Genomic DNA, 14,414 nt, shown 5'->3' with positions numbered 1-14,414 from the left:
AGGGCCAAGAAGTGGGAGTGGGTGGGCAGGGGAGCAAGGTGGGGGGAGGGTATAGGGGACATTCAGGATAGCAATTGAAATGTAAATGAAGAAAATATCTAATAAAATAAGTTTTAAAAAAGGAAATGAGAAGAGGATTCTGGAGAAAACTCAGTAAAAGCACATGCTATCAAAATATGAGGACCTGAGTTCTAATCCCCATGTAAAAGTCATACATGGCCACATGTCCCTCTTTTCTATAACTCCAGCATCGCAGAGTACAGCGAAATAGGTGAATCCTGGTTGTGTATAACCGTCTAGAGTAAGTAGCAAAGTTTGGGTTCAGAAAGACTTTTATTTAGTCTCTAAAGAAGAAGGTAAAGTTACTGAGTGTGATCCCTGAAGTCCTCCTCTGGCCTAAACATGCTTGAGAATGAACATGCACACACATACCACACATGCATACATCATATTTGCACATACACAAACGTGTAATTTTAAAACTGAGATAGAAGAAAATTAACATAAACATAAAATATGAAGAGAAGGATAAAAATAGGAAAAATCACGAATCCACAAAATTGATGAAAAAATAAAACAGAATTTTGTTATTTGAAACCTTTTGGTTTTGTTTGTTTTGTTTTGTTTTGTTTTGTGGGGTTTTGTTGTTGATGTTTTTGAAGATTAAAAAGAAAAAAACTCTGAAAATCCAAATAAGCAATGTTATCTGTGAAAATATCATACTCTGACAAACTCCCTGGATGTCTGAGGTGTGATATACGAATGTTAGTGGACTGCAACTTAGAATACTTTTAATGAAATTAAACAGTTATCTAAGAAAAACAACCACTACAACTGACTAATATAACCCAGGTAATTTGAGTAGCATTAAAACCATGAAAACAATTTAATTTATAACTTTGAAATACTAGCAACAAAATATGTAGGTTTTATTGGTTCATTGGTTTCAATTCTACAAAACATTTCAAGTAGGAAATGCCACTGATTATACATAAGATATTGTGGAAAATGGAAGAATAGAGAGCCTTTCTTCATTCCTCTTATGAAACTAAAATAACTGTGATATCAAAATCAGATTACAAACAAGCACTCTACTGTTAAAGTCAGTTTTATTTGCCTGCTGTAATTTTCATCTCCAAGGCTTACGTCCTCCATCTACTAACCTAAGCCTAATCCTGGATGTTTCTAGCCTCTGTATAATCTAATTTAGGCCTAGAATGTTTTCGACCTCTGAGACTTACTGCTGAATAAGCTCTCAGTTTCCCCTTTGTTCTGAACTCTGGCTGGCTGGTTAAACTCAGCTGTTCTGGCTCAAACTCCTCTCCAAGCTGACTGACTCAGTATGGCTTCTCTGTCCAGCTCTGGATTTCTGTGCTTGGCCTCAAACTTACTTGGACAGCACGTTCTAGTAGTCTTTTGTCTCTTTCTCCTTCTCTGGATCATTCTGTCTTCACCTATCTAACTCTCTCTCTCTCTCTCTCTCTCTCTCTCTCTCTCTCTCTCTCTCTCTCTCTGTCTCTGTCTCTGTCCCTCCCTCCCTCCTCTGTCTCTCTATAACTGTCCTTTTAAAACTGCCTCCCTGTCTCTCTGCTCTGCTCTCTCAAGCTATTGCGCTTTCTCTCTTTACCAGTGTTGGGCGTAGCCTATTCTATTAAATATTTCTCTGATTCATCATTTTATCTGCCACTCAATTAGACTTCACTTTCAAACACGGAGGCATCCTTCTAAACACTAATTTACATTGATTGTTTGGGATTAGGAGGTTTGTACTAAGGATGGGTCTGTATTCTGGGCAGAGTAATCATTTTACTGGATTAAAATCCCTCTCCACCCTGTTACTCACCCGTTATTTGTAACTTTCCTTTCTTTAGCAGCATTGTAATCAGCTCTGGTGAAACAATGTTTCACAAACTTAATCTCAAGAGGTTATCATAGAATCTATCCATAAAGACCAGTTATATAGAGTGAATCAGTGTATAACACAAAGCACAAATGAATGTCACAGCAAAATTTCAAGGTTTGCCTAAACTTTCAATATCAAACAATGTAACCCTCATATCAGTAAGATAGACAGGAAAAGAATTGCACAAACACTATTGACTAGCTAGGAAATAATTCTCAGTAAAATAGAAGTAGAAGAAAATTTCTGAAACTTAATTTAGAATATTTACAGAATAATACAAATAAATAAACTAATTATCAATAAAAGATTGAATATTTTTAATACAAAAACAGAAAAGAATATCTAATATTACTCCTACTAATTCACAAAGTACCAGAAGTCCTGACCACAGAGAGACAGTGATGAGATGAAAGGCACACATATTGAAAAACAAGCGTAAATTACCAATGTTGTGAGAGTTCAATAAAAAATTCCTAAGAAATCTACAACAAACAGAAAACTACTGTGTCTACTTTTGGTCAATTAAATTGCAGGTTATAATATCAATACTCAAAAATAGAAAATCTTTTACATGTTATTTATAACATGCATGAGGAAACTGTGTGATTCACAGCTAATGCATGTGTGTGGTTGGTATGTAGATAACTAAATCAGATGAAAGGAAGCACAGAATATCTAAGTGGAGACGTATGTTCATTGAATGTGTTAATATGATTAAGACAGCTATATTTCCACAGTCACATCCTGTGTTTAATATAACTCACATAGTGTTCTTAGCCACTGACATGGACAACAGAAACACTTATTCTAACATTAAAATGGAATGTTACAGCCTATGTGGCACATTAAAATTAATTTCATAGCAGTTTTATTCATGAGTCACAAACTATAAACAAGCTGAGAAACACATCTACCATGGATTGCTACACAGAAATGAATAAAGTCAAGAGACTAGGGGACATTATCCTGAGTAAGAAGGTAATTCCATGAAGTCTACTAATTGTAAGATTCTGTTTACCTAATATTTTTAAAGCATGTGTTAAGGGCTTGTGGTAAAGAAGAAGGAATTATATGCAGTTATAATACTATGTGAGATAAAACTAAATTCTACTTTGAAGTATTTGACACAAGTCTAAACATAATGGAATCATGTGTAACTAAATACATGCACATCCATGTATCTGCAGGAGTATATTGTAAGGATTACTCACAGGGTATACCTGTGAGGGATTTTCATTGATCCTTTGGGAATTTCACATCATATACCCTATGACATTTGCTTTCCAGGCCTTCCTTCCTCCCTTCCCTCGTGCACGCTCTTGTGACTTCCCTTTTAACCTAAATAAATAAATAAATAAATTCCAATTTGTGCTATGTATATACTCACTTGGGCATAGTCAAACTCTCAGTGGCCTGCCCCTTAAATTGAACTGAGTCCTTCCCCTCACCACTGCTAGAAGTCACCTAGTCAGCATCTTACCAAATTTTTAGGGGTTCTGTTGATGGCTACCTGTTTAGGCCATCACTATTGGGGAGAAGGAATAGAGGTAGGGGTTATCTCAGTAGTCTACCATATCCCAGTGTCTCATCTGTTCGTTTTCAGTCATCAGTATCACTGCCGAGGTAACTTACCTGCTCCTCACAGTTTTCAGGAATGTGGGTCGTGAGCTTCCAGATAGCATCAGCATAGACCGCGAACAGGACTCCTGGTTGCTATAGGACCACAGACGATGATAAGGCCCCCAATTCAGCTTGGTGTCACGGACATCAACACGGATTCAGGCTGCAGCATTGACTGTGAACATGTGCATAGCATTCAGAGACATCATGGGTCGTGAATATCAGCACGGACCTGGCTGCATTAAGACGGTGGACCAAGATTTGGCCCTTTGTGGCACCATGAGCTTGGATATCACGATGGCCTCAGGTGGCAGTGCAAGCCACTGAGATCCCAATTGCTCCCAGTGTGGCAGCATGGCCCATGAACATCTCAGCACAGCTTAAGACAGCAGTATAGGGCAGGGACCTCTACTTGGCTTTTAGTGGTAACACATCCCATGGACATTAATTCAGACCCTGACTGTAGCTGGACCTCTAACCCAGACGCGGTTCTCGGTAGCAGCCCAGGCCTGGTCATCAGTATAGTCTCTAGTGACAGAGCAGGCCATTCGCATCAGCACAGTCCTTGCAGAAATACACGGCCCGTGAACATCAACATGGATTCAGGGCCCAGCAATGGCCATGAACATCCTCCTCATGTAATCAGATGACTACACAGTATCAAACATCAACCCAGATTCTGGCCACATCAGGGCCACTGACCCTCCTATGTCCCTCAGCACTGAAGAGGGTGCTCCTATCTTGAAAGTGGAACACTCTCATCTCGGGCCTCCATCATTGCGAAGATCTAGGATAATCCCAGGGGTAAGCAGCTTGCTGGGCATCTGCTTAAACTCCAGGCTGCTGTACACAATCCCATCGACACAACTGGGTAACAATATGATCCACTGTCGACTTCAGCCCTCTCTTCTCTTGCCTATTACTGTGGTTCTACCTCTTTCTACCATAGCCTGGAGAGCAGCCAAGTAGTGTTTCTCAGATTAAATGAATTAATTGGTAAGACCCAGTTTTTAATTTTTTAAATTTTATTTGATTTTATTTTATTATTTTTTTTTATTTTATTTTATGGTTTTTTCGAGACAGGGTTTCTCTGTGTAGCTCTGACTGTCCTGTCCTGGAACTCACTCTGGCTGTCCTCGAACTCAGAAATTCGCCTGCCTCTGCTTCCAAAGTGCTGGGATTAAAGACATGTGCCACCACTCACTGCCTGGCCCCATTTTTCAATATGGATATTTTGAGGTAGAAAGATATCCATTTAATCCAGGTCATTGGGGTGAGAAGATTCACCTTTAATCTGGGCCACACCTTCTGCTGGCAGCCTATATAACGGACATGGAAGAAGAAAGCAGGCTTTCTTTACTTGCTTGCTCTTGTTCTAGCTGGCATCTTCATTTGAGTCACTAGGATTAGAAACTAATTCTTTGAGGTTCCAGGCATACTGAATACCAGCTAAGATATCTCACATCATGGGTTGAAGAATATTGAATACCTTCCACTGGTAGACAGTAATTGTGAGACTAGATGGACCATGTAAGCCATTTAAATAAATGACACACACACATTTATGTGCATATGTATATATATATTCCTACTACCAGTTCTGTTTCTTTAGGGAATTTTGACCAATATAGATTCGTTACAAAAAGTGGTTCTAGAGTAACAAAGTATAGAGTTTTTTTTTTAAGTATCTGGAATAAGCTTTTCAGTTTTCCCAATTAACAGTTACTGAAGTCTCTCCTGTTATTAAAACCTCTCCTGGAAGCTCAGAGAGCCCTGAAATCCCAGGATATGAGCTATTTTAAAAACTTCAGGAGGCAAATGCATTGGTTTATCCTGGCTCACCAATCATAAGAGGTCACAGTTTTGATATCTTAAACTTTTGACAATTTTTGAAAACACAAGAATGATTACAGGGGTCGGGTGTGCCTAGCATCTCTGGATAAACTGATCAATGGCAGCAATGATTTCAGTGATAAAATTAACCAGCTCCAAAGGCATATAAATAATTTATATATTTCTAAGTGTGCCCTGGAGAGAATCTTCTCTCCAGCAATCACAGAGCTCAAGTTGCCAAAAACCAAAACAAAGCCTTTATTTTAAGGTTAGCTGAATTACATAAAAAAATTGAAATCCCAGCCTCAAAATGTTGTCAGTGGTTTGAGTAAGGCCATTAATTGGTAAGAAATGAGATCTTGTAGCTTGGGATGGGATTGTATAGAAGGACCCTACTGAAGCTTCGAATTTTGAACCCTCATATTTTCAAGTGTTTATCTCACTGAGGAAGTAGTCTCCCCACCATTTCCTGAAATTTTCATCTTTGACTACAAAAATTAATTTGTCCATGTCTGTTAAACCAGCAGTTACTTTCTCCAATTGAGATAACAGGCAAGATCATACGGATGCCCATTAATACAGGACCCACCCATGATTAATTCTAGACCTATAGTTAGACATAAGCCCAACTAAGCTCCAAAAGGGGAGACAGGAAGTATGCTATACTACTGAAAAGAATAATTAATTTTTCTAATTTATTCACCAGAAGTCTGGGAAATATATGTAAGAATGCACTTTAAAGTGTGTGGAATAAGGGTGGAGGGATCAGGTTGAATTTATTGATACTGGCCAGAAGTAGAGATTCTAAAATTAATATTTAAGATTTCATAGTTAAGCAGGGTGTCAAAGGTTTGTCTGAATAGTTGTCTGAAGCATTTGTGAGAATATGACCTATTGAAAAGAAATTGGAGATACCTGATGTCCGTTGGCTTAATTTTGATGAAGGGATTTTTAAGGCTCAAGGAAATTGAAGTACTAGATTACACTATGTAAAACTTAATTTTTCAAAATGGTGAGGTCAGAAGAACATCGTGTCCACTAATTCAATCAGATACTAATGGTACGAGGGGTACCAGCACATTTGAAAAACTTTGTTACCATAATTTTCTTTGTGACAGACCTTTTGCCTAGAGACTTGGCTGAATTATAACAGAATTTAATAACATCTATTGTCAACACAATACTATCTAAGCATAAAATATTCTGCCTATGAGTATAAAGAAATCACGATGTTAATATTTTCAAGATTTCTATTCAATGTCATAATGGAAGTCTAAAAGGTTCAATAAGACAAGAAAAAGAAGAAAGAAATTAAGTGTCTCAAAACAGTAGAGAAAAAGGAAAACTGTATTTATCATTAAAGTTACCTGTTTTTTTTTTTTAAATTAGATATTTTCTTTATTTACTTTTCAAATGTTATCCCCTTTCCTTGTTTCTCCTCCAAAAAGCCCCTATCCCATCCCCATCCCCACTCCCCACGCAGTCTCAACAACCCACCCACTCCTTCTTCCCTGTCTTGGCGATCCCCTACACTGGGGCCTCAAGTCTTCTCAGGACTAAGGGCCTCCCCTCCCACTGATGCCCAACAAAGTAATCCTCTGCTACATATGCAGCTGGAGCCATGGGTCCTTCCATGTGTACTCTTTGGTTAGTGGTTTAGTTCCTGGGAGCTCTGGGGAGGGGGAGACTACACACACACACACACACACACACACACACACACATATATGCGCTATGAAAATTAAGGTAAATGCTTCTGTTCATGGTAGCTCCCTAAGAACAAAGTAATACATTTAATAACATCATCCAAATGCTTGTATAATAAACTCTAAATACTCTGAGAGAAATTAATAAAAACATGTCTAAATAAAAGGCTAAACTGTATTTGTGAACTGATAGTCTATTCTTGTTGACCTTTGAAGTTATTGCGTTTATGATACACAGCCACAAACTCTTTTGGTAGAAACTCTCACGTTCTTCCTACAATCGGTATTGTAAGCAATGCTACCGAGAACACTCAAAACAAATTTTTAAAAGGACAAAGCCAAAAGACATGAATTATGTAGGTCAAAATATTACTACTGTCACAATAATCAATAGTGTGTTTTATTTCTACAATAGTAGAACAGACAATGGAGCAGAGTTAGGAGATCAATGCATGTGGCAAGATCAGTGACAGCAGAAAAGCTATTGCTCAATAATAATACTGAACAATCAGGTACCCAAGAGCAGCTAATCAAATGACTATGTATATGTGTGTGTGTGTATATATTTCTCTCTCTCTCTCTCCATATATATATATATATATATATATATATATATATATATATATCTGCATTGCTGTTGGGAACGTAATCTGTTCTAGGTCCTTTAGAGGAAACTTGAGCAGTCATTAAAAAAGTTAATCATAAACTCACCATATCAACTATAAATTCCTTTCCTGGGAGTCTTTGCAAGATAATACATTAGAATGAATGCCTTCTAAAACAAAGATGCTTATACATTTTTTTCATGAGAATGTTGTTTATAATAGCCCAAGTACAGGAGCAATTAAAAGGTTATTGACTGGGACAGAGGAAAACAAAATGTGATAATATGGCACCAGGCTACACTATTTAGCAATAACAATGTATAAGCTATTGATACAATAATGTCAGAACTGTTAATTATGCTCAGAAAAACCAGAAACATGCAAATTATAGCACAGTAATCAAGACAGATGTCATATCACTGATGGTCTAGTGCATGGACATTAATACAAACAGGTGTCAGGCATAGGCACAATTTTGGATTATCAGAAATTTTCTAAGACTAAATTAAGGTGATATTTGTATATCTTTATAAATATATATAAACAGCATTGAATACTACATTTAGCATGGGTGATTGCTATGCTATATAAACCACTTCAGTAAATCTGTTATAAGTAAACACTAATATTATCACCCAAAGCATGCATTTAAACAAAAGAAAACTGCACCAAGAGAAAGTGCTGTGTCTTTGATTTTCCTCTTCACGATCCATAGATGAACACTCATTCAGTGTTACATGGTGTATATAGTTGGCAAGTGAGTAATATGCACAGAAATACTTTATTATTTAAAACACATTTCATGTTCTTTTCTCCAACGCATTTTGGCACATCATTTTGAATGTATCCGTTTTAGAAACTCATTTTAGGGTATTTCTTCCTGCTGCTCCATAGCTCTCCAAGCAGGTGAGCACACAGATGCAAAGCTATCTTTATCAGGGAGCATTTGGTTAGTGCCCACCTGTGCACAGGTACAGGAAATAGTCAATTTATTCACTTTTGAGTTTTACATTTTTGAAAGGTAAAAATTTGACAATAGAACTTTCTCACACATTATTCTTAAAATAGAAGTAAATTAACAGAGGTCTCAACAGGGCTGTGGTCCTGGCAGATGTATAGTGAGAGAAGCAGAATGAAGAAGTAGAAGTCTCAAGTCAAATATACTTGCCTGTTTTATGTGTTAATGGAATTAAATTTTGTTGTTTTTGTCTTTAATATCTTGTTCTTTTTGTATTCCTTGTCTCTCAGTTAATAAAATGCATTTTAATCTAAATATCAGAGCATCACCTACCCCTCCACATTAAAACTTAACAATCATCTAATGGCATGAAAACTAGATAAAAAATGAATTATCTCTCACATTAAAACACCTATAATTTAACAGCAATTCATACGTGTATGAAAGACATTTGGAAAAGAAATGCACTAGATTCAAATACTGTATATAGTTCGCCAAACAATGATTTTTAACATTTTATGATAATGTAATGGACCTTCACACAAACATTGAATCATTTCAGTTTATCATCTCTATGTTAGAATTTTCCATGAAAGTATGAAGACAATCTGGGAATATCACAAAAGTTCTCCATAGCCAGCTTAAAATGAGGTTCCTCTGTTCTTTCAAGCTGAGTTAAAATTATTTTTCATTTATTTTAAAGGAGGGCAATCAGATTTAAGGGCATTGCCAACTCCCTGGATGTTCCAATAGCATGGGAAAGCTACTGTTTCAGTCAGCGTTCAGTTCACTAGCTAAGCAATGATTCACATAAGGGAAGAGGGCAAAAGGAAAGCTTAGAGACTAAGGACTACTTGTTCTGTGATCTTCCTTTCCAATGGAGATGAAAATGTCAAGTGCTGATGGGAACTGAATTCCTATCTGATGTCCACCAAGTTCCTTCAAATAGTGCTCAATAGAGTTGTCATAAAGGAAACTTACGTTAAACATACAGTAAGCATATATTGTCATTTCTAATCTTAAGTAGTGATACCAGCTTATTTAAAGGAGTTACAGGTAACTCCTCCAGCATCCATGCCTGCTGCTCTCATCTAACCTGGAAAGCAGGTCTAGTACTATGAGCTAAAAATATAAACTCTTTCCTTAGTGATAAACAAACCACGATGGAGAAATTCACCAAAATGGAACCACAGTATGGCACCTGTATCACATTTATTAAGTGCTAGAAATGTTTGAAGGTAAGGAGACAAATATACTGCAGCATATTTTGAAGCAGGCTGAAAGTGTTCTTAGGGAAAAAAAGACAAAAAGTAAAAACAACAACAATAACAACAACAACAAAATCCAGGGACTTGTTTCCTTAGTCAACAGGAAAGGGTTCTGAAAGAGGAAGCCTCTATGTCCTTATTAATTCATAATTGCTTTGTTTCTTTCAGACTCAGACCACACACCAGACACTGGCCCTTTTCTATTCTATTTCCTTTTGTCTCTTCCTTTTTGTTCTGTGGATGATAAGGGATACCAAATCAATAGCTGTGTAGAAGCAGCAGATATAACATTCCCAGAGATGCTGAAGACAGGGAATAGAAGCAACAATTCATTTTTCTGTCTCAGTTTAAATTGTATTTATACCACCTGCTATGCCCGTGGGAATGGAATCTCTGGGAGTGTCTTTAGACACAAAGTTTCTCTTCGTGACTTTCCCTTTTTCTATTCAGTGTGATAGGATTTTTTTTTTTTTCTAAGAGTAGCCTATGGCACTTGGCTGAGGAGATGAGACTTGGATGAGATATAAGAGACAAAGAGTGACAAATTAAAATGACAAGGCTGTCTTATAAGATTGTGATCTAGTGAAATGAAGTATTTCTGGCCCAGTCTATGTAGACAGCATTATGCTATGTGGTAATAGATTGCAAGACCTGGGCAGCCTGTATATGTCTTGGAGATAACTGAATTTGTCACTATCAACACTCTTCCAAATTGTATCTTTCCCTAGCTTTCAAGAATATGGGTGTGGGCCAGGGTTTTTCATATAAGTCAAGTATTTTAGGAGAGTATGTTTTTCCTAAAAGAACTATTTTCAACAGAATGTTTTGATAAATGTTTTAATTGTTGCTATGAAATCAATCTAGGAGATGCCTTAAAACTGAGGCAAGGAGCAGGAAGAGTGAGGACAGACGTATCTTATTTTATGTCTCACTGCATCACCTACAAGCAGCTAGACCACACCTTTGAATGTCAGTCCTTCCTGATGGATATCTTTGATTAGGGCTAATATCATGAGCCTGAATTCAACCAACACTAACCTAAGTAAAAAACGACGCATTTTCTGTTTTTACACTGTGAAGTGCATTCATAACTATTATGTCAAAACTTAATTTGAATGATCCGTACTCAAATCATTGTCATCGAATAAAATAAGGAAAGAGAAATTTAAGGATACAAGTGAAATTTACCAGTTTCTAGTATTTTCTTTATTTTCACTCCCTAGGTACATCTCCAAGTTCCGTAACTGTTTACTTTCCAATATATTTTTTTCTGACAATTGAGAGATTTCTAATTGCCTTTGCAAAGAGTGTATACAGCATGTGTTAATTTGGGAAGTTGATCTAGTGCCACAAGTGTTACTATGAGAATAAGGTGTTCTTATTTGTAGGTGTGTGGTCTCATTAATAAAGGAATTTAAAAATGGACTATAGATGATGCTTGAGGTCAATTTTGTTAAAATTAGGAAAAGAAAACAAAACCAACAGGGCAGGCAACTACATCTTAGCCCCAGCCAAGAGGAGAAAAGTGAAAGGACAGAAAGCCATCCTGATGGAGTTACTGTCACAAAAGCCAGCAAATTCAGTACCTGAGTCTGGTGAGCAGCTGTAAAGACTGGCAGCTGAGGAGGGAGATGGACTTCAGAGAAATGCTGTGAGAATTCAGAAATTCAGGGAAAGCATTCTTGGGCTTTGGACCAGTATCGAAATCTCATATAGAAAGGAAGAGAAGGCGTTGAGTTAAAAACAGACAGGCTTAGTGGTGAGTGCTACGTAGTAGTGGTTCTGGGAGCAGCTGTGTGCAGTTGTTTTGGTTTCTCATTGAACTCTACAAATATTTTGTCCTGTTCTAGTGTCTCTTGTCTTGTTTACACCCTTTTTCCTCTAAAGTGAGACACAGAATTCATCCAGTAGACAGTCATGATATGTTGATGTATTGGAATCAACTATAGTTTGTTTATTTCACATCTTGGTATGATTATAGGATTTCTAGAAGACAAAGGAAAAGTCCACCTCTATTGAAAAGTCATTGATGACCATGTTTATTTTTTTTTCCTTCAGGATTATATGGGTATCTCTGACTGGTTCCAACCTTTACAGAATTTCCTGGCATTGGCTAAGAAACTAGAGGTTGGACTGCCACATTCAGAACCCACAATTGTAGCAATGATGACATTATGACATTTGTATCCTCCTTGGTTAAGCTATACTATGTTTGTATATACTATGAGCATTTCACACAATTTCCAATATTCTAATACCAAATGTAATATTTATTAGATAACTTGCATAAACTTTGCATGCAGGAATGGCAAGGAGCCTGCAATGTTGTGAATACCTGCATTTCCCCAACATTTTTTTAATCTGTTTCATATTCACCCATCAAAGTGCACGTGTTATCCCTTTGGTTTTAACCAAGTTTGAAGGGGAAGAACTTAGTAAATCAATAACACAAATGAAAAGGCTGTGAATACCAGTTCCTAAGAGCCAAGAAGTCCCTTATTATGAGCCAAGGAGGCTTTTGTTAATATTTTCATAATAGGAGAGAATAGAGATTATCTCTGGAAATCCACATCATAACTAAATTGAAAACTAAAACAAAACAAAAAAGTATTACTCAGTTTCTGATTTATATTCCTCCAATGTATTAAGTACAATAAAAGTATAAATAATAAATATTAGAAATAAAGTTTAAAAACATAAAATTTCTATATTGCAGATAAATATTAATGAATATATCTTTCTTTACTAAATTTAGTGTTTTTTAAATTTCATAATGTTCAACATATCCTTTTCCTTCTATAACCAATGGAAAGAAAGATGAATTCATTCAGCATCAAAGACAATGCTGAATGCATGAGCTGGATGACGGTCACAGTAGGCTCAATTGAATTTAAGATGAATAAACAATTTCAATAAATTGAATTAATTAGATTGGGCTTAAGTGTGCAAGCATTTCATTTTGAGAAATTGAGCACAATAACTTGCCCAAGAAGAGCTTGTGTATAATTGCCTAAAGCCAGCGAATAAAAAAAGAAAAAGCTGAAAACCCATTATGTTCCTGTTAACAGTCTAACTAAACTAATTAGCTGCTATTTGAATTTTCACACCTCAATTTCATGATCTTTCTTGCCTCAAACTTCAGAGCCTCAACCACAACAAACAAACAGGAAAAAGTATTTGGAAGAAAACAGTTCTGAAAATACTACAAAATACTCCAAACCCACTTTTATGTGTCTACCCTGATTGAAACGTTTTCAGACATACACTATACATAAACTCATGAGCTAATAATCAGTTTTGTAAATAATAAAACGTCTTCTCTACAGCTATGACTTTAGTCTAGTGGTGATAATCTTTTTTTTTATTATTTTTTTTATTTTTTTATTTTTTTGTTTTTTCAAGACAGGGTTTCTCTGTGTAGCCCTGGCTGTCCTGAAACTCACTCTGTAGATCAGGCTGGCTTTGAACTCAGAAACCCACCTGCCTCTGCCTCACAAGTGCTGGGATTAAAGGCGTGCACCACCACGCCTAGCTTTGGTGATAATTTATGAACATGTTTAATTTGCTAATGGATGCCACAGTGATTAGATATTTTAGAGAAGCTCATTGAGATGTCCTTTCATTTTTGTCTTGATTTGAATATATGAAACTGTCTGTTATGTTTGGCATAAATTTACAAACACACTTTTATATGAAATGCTATTGACTCCATTCTGTTTAATTTCACAGAGGAAACGTATACGGGCAAAGGGATTTGAATTAGTGTTTCTGCAAACAAATAAAATGACTAAAAGCCAACAAAACTCAAAACAAATTGTTCCACAAGTTACGTGAACTCTGTAATATTTGTATATTTATACTACACAAATGGTTATTGAGCATGCTTTAAACATAATTTCTCCTGGACTGATTTATGTATCCCATTCCTATGTATCCCAGTTGATTACAGTATTATAATACTGCGAATAAATTTCCAAATCTCATAGATTTGCTATTATATTGATCCAGATATTTACTGCAACTTTGAAAATGAAGTGTTTATATATTTTTATCTTTAACTAACCCTGATTTTAAGACACTATAATAATATGGATTGTAGTGAAGTTACAATTATTCTCTGATCTTATTCCATTACTCTCTTCTACAACATATTGTGATATTTTCAACACTTGTTTTAGAAAAATTAGTTTCTTTTGCGATTTGTATAATATGATTTGAATAAATTTCCTTTATAAAAAGAGCATTAATAACAAAATATTGTATTTTAAGAAATATATCTAAATAGTTTTATATTATATTTCTATAATGTAAAAATATAATAAAAAATTTCTAATTGTTAGCCATTGCTTCTTTGTAGGTTTTGAAGCAGTTTATAGCAACACAAATAAAACAAATCCCTGAATATGTTTGAAAACTTCTTTCTTGATGTGTTTTCATCTACCCTTCAGATATAAAATTAAATCTGAAATTATAAACTATCTTAAGTAGTGACTCACAAAGCACACATGATTTTATAAACTT

This window comes from Mus pahari, chromosome 3, assembly GCF_900095145.1.
Source record: "Mus pahari chromosome 3, PAHARI_EIJ_v1.1, whole genome shotgun sequence".
In the NCBI taxonomy this organism is placed as follows: Eukaryota; Metazoa; Chordata; class Mammalia; order Rodentia; family Muridae; genus Mus; species Mus pahari.
The sequence above is the reverse complement of the archived record's forward strand: the minus strand, read 5'-3'. Positions refer to the sequence as shown.